Consider the following 7782-nt stretch of genomic DNA (forward strand, 5'->3'; position numbering starts at 1 on the left):
TTTTATTTTTATTCTTATTTAATTTCAAAAATATTTTATAATTGATGCATAAAAAAAACAAATGTATCATCTCAACGCTATGAACAATTGCCTGATGTATTTGGTCCCATATCAGTTATTATATGGCTTATATTATATTATATTATTTTTATTTGTCAGTATTGATTGATGGATGTTTAATCATACATGTTCGTTTTTTATTTTTTTTATTTACATTAGCTTTGACATTATCTCCTAATGCTTACATTTAACACTTTTAAGTGTAATATTTACTAATACAAAATCTCTAAATTGTTCATATTAATTTTATATACCCTGCATTATAATGTTTTGTACCGAATTTTCTGTATCAGTATTAGCCAGAATTTTAATATCAATGCATCCCTAATGAAAAATGAAAAAGCCACTCATTTGTAATTTTCATTTCATCTGACACAATGGACACTGTAAAAATTGTAAACACACTGGCTGTTATTCTGTGGTTTTCAGTCTCTTTCGTCAGCTTAACAAAGGAAGCGAAGGAAGTCGTCAGATTGCATCCTGCGAATGTCATTTGTTTGTTTACGGATTTCTATTTGCAAACCACCCATATATTATCTCCCATGATGCCCGAAACCGCACAGACTTGTTTAGAGTATCTCTTTGCCACAGGACAAGTTGATAAAAGTGTTGTGTTCTGAAACACTGCGTGATGTGCTGCCGGTGAGTCAGGGCTGTGTAGATGTGAGAGCGAGTCCCAGAATTGCTTGTGACATTGTCTGACAGGCTGTCATCCCCTTCTGACGGTGCTTGTTGGAGAGAGTGTTCCAATACTACAGCTATATCACCTATAGCTACTGTCTCAGCAGTGGATGAATGATTGTTTGGAGGTTTGGCTATTTTAAGGACAGAGATGGATGACCTGAGGGTGAGTTGATCAGCTCGGGGCTACAGACATCCCTCAAGTGTCAGCGGCGCGGGACAGTCTGTGATGTGCTGGAGAGGGTTAGTTGCCCGACGTGTTCTGGCTTTGTTTTTGTCTGAGTGTTCTCTGTTCAGAGCAAGAGAGGTGGACTGTGAATGGGAGGGGTCACATGACATGATAATGATATCATCATCCTGAAAGCACTGATTGTTCCAAACACTGCAAGAAACAAAGACAGAATATCTATCTATCGTGTGTGTATAATTTTCAGCTATTATTGCACACAGTCTTTAAGAAAACATACAAATATTTAAGTTTTATATTTTGATAATTGTCAGATATATTTGACATTTCATATATGTGTGAAAAATGATTGAATAATAAATATTTAAAAATAACTATTGCAGTCTGAAATATTTGCAAAATAAATATTACATTTGTATATGGATCATTGAAAATATTCACAGAGCATGTAGAAATCTGAACTAGGGTAGGAGAAAAATCCTTAGTTTTGAGTTAAAGGGTTAGTTCACCCAAAAATGAAAATTCGGTCAGTAATTACTCACCCTCATGTTGTTCCAACCCCGTAAGACTTTCGTTCATCTTCGGAACGCAAATTAAGATATGTTTGATGAAATCTGAGAGCTGGCTCACTCCTTCATAGGCTGCTAGGTACTGTAATTGATATCTGCCAGCCCAGAAAAGTTAGCAAAGACATTGTTAAAATAGTCCAAGTGACTACAGTGGCTCAACCTTAAGTTTATCAAGCGACGAGAATACTTTTTGTGCGCAAAAACAAAACAAAAATAACTACTTTATTCAACCATCTCTTCTCTTCCATGTCATTCTCCTAAGCTGTTGACGTAGTGTAACAGCGAAGCGCTTCTGGGTTGTACGTCAGAACGTAGGCTCACTATTGGCCAGCATCACACGCATGACCAGCGTCGGCCAATAGTGAGCCTATGTTCTGACGTACAACCCAGAAGCGCTTCGCTGTTACACTACGTGAACCTGGGCTGGACTGGGACAAAAAATCGGCCCTGGCATTTTGGCCCAGACCGGCCCACTAAATATGATCATAAACACAACACTAAAAAAAAAAGTAGCCTATGTCTAAACATAAGATTTATGTATTTGAATTGCATATAAAATTTCCATCCATTTGGATTACATAGTTTTAATATAAACAAATGAATAATCTGAATGTGATTCATATTTTTCAGTCATATATAAACGAAACAGATAAGATTTATGTAATTGTATTATTAAACTGAATGTGATTCATATGTGTCAGTCATATGGGTAAGATGTATGTAATAGTACTGTAACAGACAAGCCTGTTACGAAGTCTTTTATCTGCAGGTTTTCTTCCACACCGCTAGGGGTGCTATGGTGCCTAAATGTGCTCTTTAAGTAAAGGTGGGTTTGTAGAGGAAGTTAGCAGAACAGCAGCAGTAGAAAGCATGGCTTTTACCTGCATTTGTGCTATGTCCTGGTTGGGAAATGTTCCATTTCAAGCTCAACTTAAGTAAGGATTTGTTTTCTTTCCTGTTATTTAAAAGTATGCCTTGATGATGATGATGATGATGATGATGATGTTTGTTGCTAAGAAGTTTGATACAGTTTATTATGTATTTTAGAAAGACTCTTTATCTGTGACTTTAACACTACATGTTGCAAACTAAATATGGATTGTAAAGCCCAGAGGGATGTAAGCTTGGGACTTTTGGCTTACTTATGAGTATTCCTGATTTGGAAGAGTCTGATGCATGAGAACTGTTATCGTTTGGAGTGAATTCATCGCAAACGGTTGGATTATTCATCTACTAAGGGACTGCATCAACTTTGGACATTGTTTTATGAATTATAACATCAGATAAGACTTAGGAATTAGGAATTTCAATAAGGACTTTTAAGAATTGTGATTCTACAAGTACTGCGATTCGATATTGCAATTTTTTTAACACTAGACCATCGGGAAAAGTTAAATCATACACTTATAGACTGTACATGATTTATAAGATGAGTCATATTTACAAAAACAAATCACATCTTTCTGACTTTTATTTCAGAAGCATCATACACATTCTCTTGAAAAAATGATTCAATAACAAATACATTTTTTAACAGTTACTTGTCGCCACTTAATGGTGAAACAATGTAATCGATAAATGCGTTATTTTAAGCACCAAATTTCTATCAAAAGCTGATTTTGATCGCTATCGTAGACATCAGTGTTCATATTTGAACTTTGAACTTTTATCCAAGTACTTCTATGATAATTTTAACTATTGCATTACAGAAGTAATGATACTATGAGGTTGAAAAGACTGTTTGTGAAGCTGTTTCATGACAACTCTCTCCGGGTCAGCGGCAGCGCCAACGCAGCTTTGAATGTTGCAATATGATTTTGTCAAAGTTTAATAGACAGACAAATTGAAAGATTGCGTGGGTGTTTGAATCGAGATCACAGTCTTTTAAAGATGAATCGTGCAGCTCTATTGTCGTATCTCTCTCTCAGCATATAAGTAGCGTGAGGGCTTTTCAGTGCTTTCAGTCTCAGGTCTCTTCCACGCGTCCACTTGGGATATTATGTCACTCAACACTCATAGATAACGACACATTTCATCCTCTGTTGGAACGAAAGTGGCTAACTTCTGTCAACTTCATCTGCAAGTAAGGACAAAAATAAAGCAATTGAATTTGAATTAATATCGGTTCTAAAAAAACAATTTTAGAATCGTAAAAAAAAAAAAAAAAATCGTGAGGTGAATTTTTTTTTCTCCCAGCTCTACTGCTCAGTGTTCATATGTGTGCACACTACAGAGTTAAAGTACCATTGAAGCAGTGTTGAAGTTAATGAGATAATTAACTGATGATTGAGCATTAATGATGAACACCTGCTGTTAACAAGCAGGATCTCTGAAGAAAAGAGAAACAAGAACTACATCTGACTTAAAGCCACAGCCTTAGATGAAATCAACTGAAGATAAAAGAAGACATTAAGGCCCTGTTTACACGCGAACGCTCGCGGGTGAAAACGTAAAAATATTTTATCAGATGTGACTTTCGTTTAACGGCGACGGCCTTTTGGGGGCTTAAAAACACAAAAAAGTGAAACCACCCTCCAGAGTGGAAATCTTAAAAACGCTCCACCGTCGCGTTCCCGTCTAAAGGGTAAAAACACAAAAGTCTAGCAAGACGCGCAGACTTGGTGTTGTTGTGTGGCAGTGCTTCACATTGCCACCTAGCTGCCTGGAGTGCATACTACATCGAATTTCACACACTTTTGCGTCACCATATGCACGCAGATTCCCCCCCCCCCATAACGCTCGTCTAAGCGCAGAATAAAAAGTGATAACGCAACGCCACTTTTGCGCTTTCTCTTCAGATCGTTTCCGTGTAAACATAGCCTTAATCTCTGAAGATCTCTGCAGAGGAGGATTAAACAACTCCACAAACAGCATTGCCAGCTTCACTTATTACTAACCAGATTGACTTTATGTAGGCTATGTAATTTACGTTTTAATAAAAATAATACTTTCTTTGGAGTCACCATGAATGGTGGTCAGTGTTTGACTCTTTAATATTAGATTTTTTCTGGCTGCTGTAATTGTGTGTTTATAAAGCACATTTGTTGTGGCAAAAAAGCCAAGAGAAAATGTGATCAGGTGATGTTGGCTGTTTTTAAAGTATGAGATGTGTCTGCCCAAAAACCACGTCGGCCCATCGGGAAAGTGCCCAGTCTGCCCGATGGCCGGTCCACCCCTGACGTGAACTCACTCAGAGGCCCACACAGAAGAAAATGAATAGTTGAATAAAATTGTTACTTTTGCTTGTTTTTGCGCACAAAAAGTATTCTCGTCGCTTGAAAAACTTAAGGTTGAGCCACTGTAGTCACTTGGACTATTTTAACAATGTCTTTACTAACTTTTCTGGGCTGCCAGATATCAATTACCTAGCAGCCTATGAAGGAGTGAGCCAGCTCTCAGATTTCATCAAACATATCTTAGGCCTCATTTACACTTAGCCGGGTATTTAGAGAAACAAATATCTCCCCCCCCTCCGTTTTCAATAATAACATTGTGCACACAACATCGGTTTCAAAAAAGTTGTAATTTACATCAACCCGCATAAATACGCCGTCGAGCGCCATCATAACTATGCCAAACCTATGGGCGGCAGTGTAGGGAGAAGGATAAGGCCATGCAAGTCAATCAGAATCCTCAGAATTGACAACAACGAATAGAGTTGCGTCACATGACGTTAAACATTTTCTGGCGCATAATAGCCGCTTTCCGACCAAGTAGTTACAGGAACTTAGTTATATGAACTGTCCACTTCTAAACAGTTCTAAGAACTACTCTCCCCCAAACTCAGTTTTGCTGTTTGCGTTCGCACTGGCCAAGTGGCCATAGGAACTGGTAGGAGGGGTAAGGGAGTGACGCAAGCACGGTGACTTTTATTTTGACGGCGCAACGGACCTTTATTTTGGCGGCGCTGAGAACGCCAGAGCAAACAATGCTCGCATTCTCTGTGTTTATTAGTTAGCGATCTGTCCTGTTTAATATGTTATATTAGATCGAACTGTTATAGAAAGTAGACAGTATATGAAAAAAAGGTTATTAGCCTACGCCGTGTGGTTGATGTCCAGTGTTGCTAGCTGGGGAGATAAACATAATCATGTTTGGCTTGCCCTCAAAAGTTGCGTTGGATTTTCTCTTCAGCATAAAGGTTTAGAGACCCATCTATCACTGTTTTCCATGTTTGTATAGATAGTTTCTGGAGTAAATATAGGCTATAATCTCTGTGTTTACGTTCTAGCTGTTTTAAAAATGGCGGGTGCTGGTGTTCCGCGTGCGTTCGGTCAATCAGCGTACACTAACGTCACGGGTAGTTCCTATAGTGCTGGTTTAGACCCTACTCTGAAGTAGGACCTAAATTAGTTCCTCCAAATGGAGTTCCTAGAACTAAAATCGTTCCTAGTTCCTGCGGTGCGAACACGCCGACATCCGGGTACTTTAGCCAATAGTTCTAGGAACTGTGAAAAGGTTCCTCCGGTCGGAAAGCGGCTATTGTGATGTTTGAGAACCTAACACCCCGTTTCTCCCAGTTGACACGTCAACACATAACCGGCGTTATCAGAAATCTCCACTTTGGCCGGAGTTTTTAGAAATAATCGTTTTCTGTGATAAAAACGGGGTTTCCGTGTAAATGAGAGGTCTTCCCTTCGTATAAAAGGGCCTTAATTTGTGTTCCGAACTCCGAACTCTGAACGAAAGTCTTAGGGGGTTGGAACAACATGAGGGTGAATGTAAGGCAAATGTCATGCAAAAATAATGCAAAATCATTGGTTGAAAGGTGTGGGAGCCCTGCGTAATGAGATTATGAAAGCAGATGCGATTTTATTGTTCACTGTCGAGGAGATTAGTGTCAGTAATATTACCGTCAGACATTCATCATGCAGTCCTTCCTTTCTTGAAAGATGTAAGACTGAAAATACTGGTTGAGGCCTTTTCTGTAACTCAGATTAGCCCGTGAGGCTGAGAGAGAGATCTCTCAGCCTCATGTATTTCTTAAAGTTGGGTTTGCATCTTCTCTCTATTCCAGAGCATTTGATGTTTTGTATTGATTATCTTTGAATTGATTATGAAATTGGCATGATACATTTACCTGACATAATAAATTGTTACATTTGATTATTCTAACTGACATTGTTCATTTAATGGTTAAAAGGAATAGTCAAACATTCGCTCACTTTAAGTGAGGCACAGATATTATTAAAACCTTTTTATGGAGTCAGATGAAATAACGAGTAAATACATATGAATATGTTTTGCATTTAATCAAAAAATACTTTGCCTCGAGAAAAGGACAGTAACACGTTAAGACCTTCCGCGCTGGTCGGACGCCGGACTTTGGGCCGATTGAGCGCGGGCTTACAAAGACAATAGCCTTTCTAGGGACCTGAAATACAAATTAATGTGTGCAAGGACCCTAACCTAACTTGTATAACACACCTCTTTTATTCTTTTAGCTTACTTTTTTTTTTTTTTTACTGTCCAACTAATAATATTATTATAATATTAATACTTATTTGACAATATTATGTAATTTGGTTTTGTTTGATTTTCTGTTATATATATTTTTTAAATAAGTGATTTGTTTTCCTGACATTACCCATGTTTTCCCCCACACAAATTACCTGCACACCATTGACTTCCTTTTATTTGTTTGCCATGGGAGTTTGCATATCCCTTAATATTGAAATATTTTATGAATTACTTATTTGCCTGCTCTACTTCGAGGAGAGACCACTCTGTGGTGCTTTATTAAATTTCCTTTTGCATTTGGTAATTTGTATTTATTTGATACTAAATGCTTTTAGAGAGACATAATGCAGATATTATGGTGCCAGCAGTCAGTGTGTACACCATTGAATGTCCTTGGTGCAACTGCATGCCTTTTCCTGACTGTTAGAGGGGATTCACCCACCCCTCTTCCTCTCTTCTCACTCTCATTGGCTTGATCTTCCTCGTCACTCCTTCTTCCCGTGCTGCGTTAGCCAATCAGATCCACCGCTCCCACTCAGCGTGCACGTGATTGGCTGGCTGGCCTGTGATGCTGCTGCCTCTCTTTAAGAAGCAGTCTAGACTGCAGTGACAGGTTTTTCAATGAGAATCGCACTGCTGTTGTCCTGCAACACGTCTGACTCTCCATCTGGCATTTCCTCATACTACATTTTACACAACGTTCGCACATCTTTTCTTTGTCTGAATCCATTGACCAGTCTCATTGTTCCTGTTTTACTGGCATAAGTCAACACATCAGTTTAGCATTTTCCCATCCTTTCATTCATGATCCCTCACGTTTAATCA

At 38.4% G+C, this 7782-nt stretch overlaps 1 protein-coding gene across 3 annotated transcripts in view; it reads left to right on the forward strand.

Moving 5' to 3' along the window:
• slc20a2 (solute carrier family 20 member 2) overlaps positions 1-7782 on the forward strand; it is a 39929-nt gene that overhangs the window by 8481 nt on the left and 23666 nt on the right. The window contains exon 1 of one of the 3 annotated variants that reach the window (XM_084389104.1): positions 2347-2432. The exons of the other annotated variants lie outside the window; for them this stretch is intronic. The gene's annotated coding sequence lies outside the window, so the exon portion shown is untranslated. Of the gene's footprint in view, positions 1-2346; positions 2433-7782 lie in introns of those variants that run through there. 3 annotated transcript variants of the gene reach the window in all.

The sequence above is a fragment of the Rutilus rutilus genome, assembly GCF_951802725.1.
Source record: "Rutilus rutilus genome assembly, chromosome: 19".
Classification (NCBI taxonomy): Eukaryota; Metazoa; Chordata; class Actinopteri; order Cypriniformes; family Leuciscidae; genus Rutilus; species Rutilus rutilus.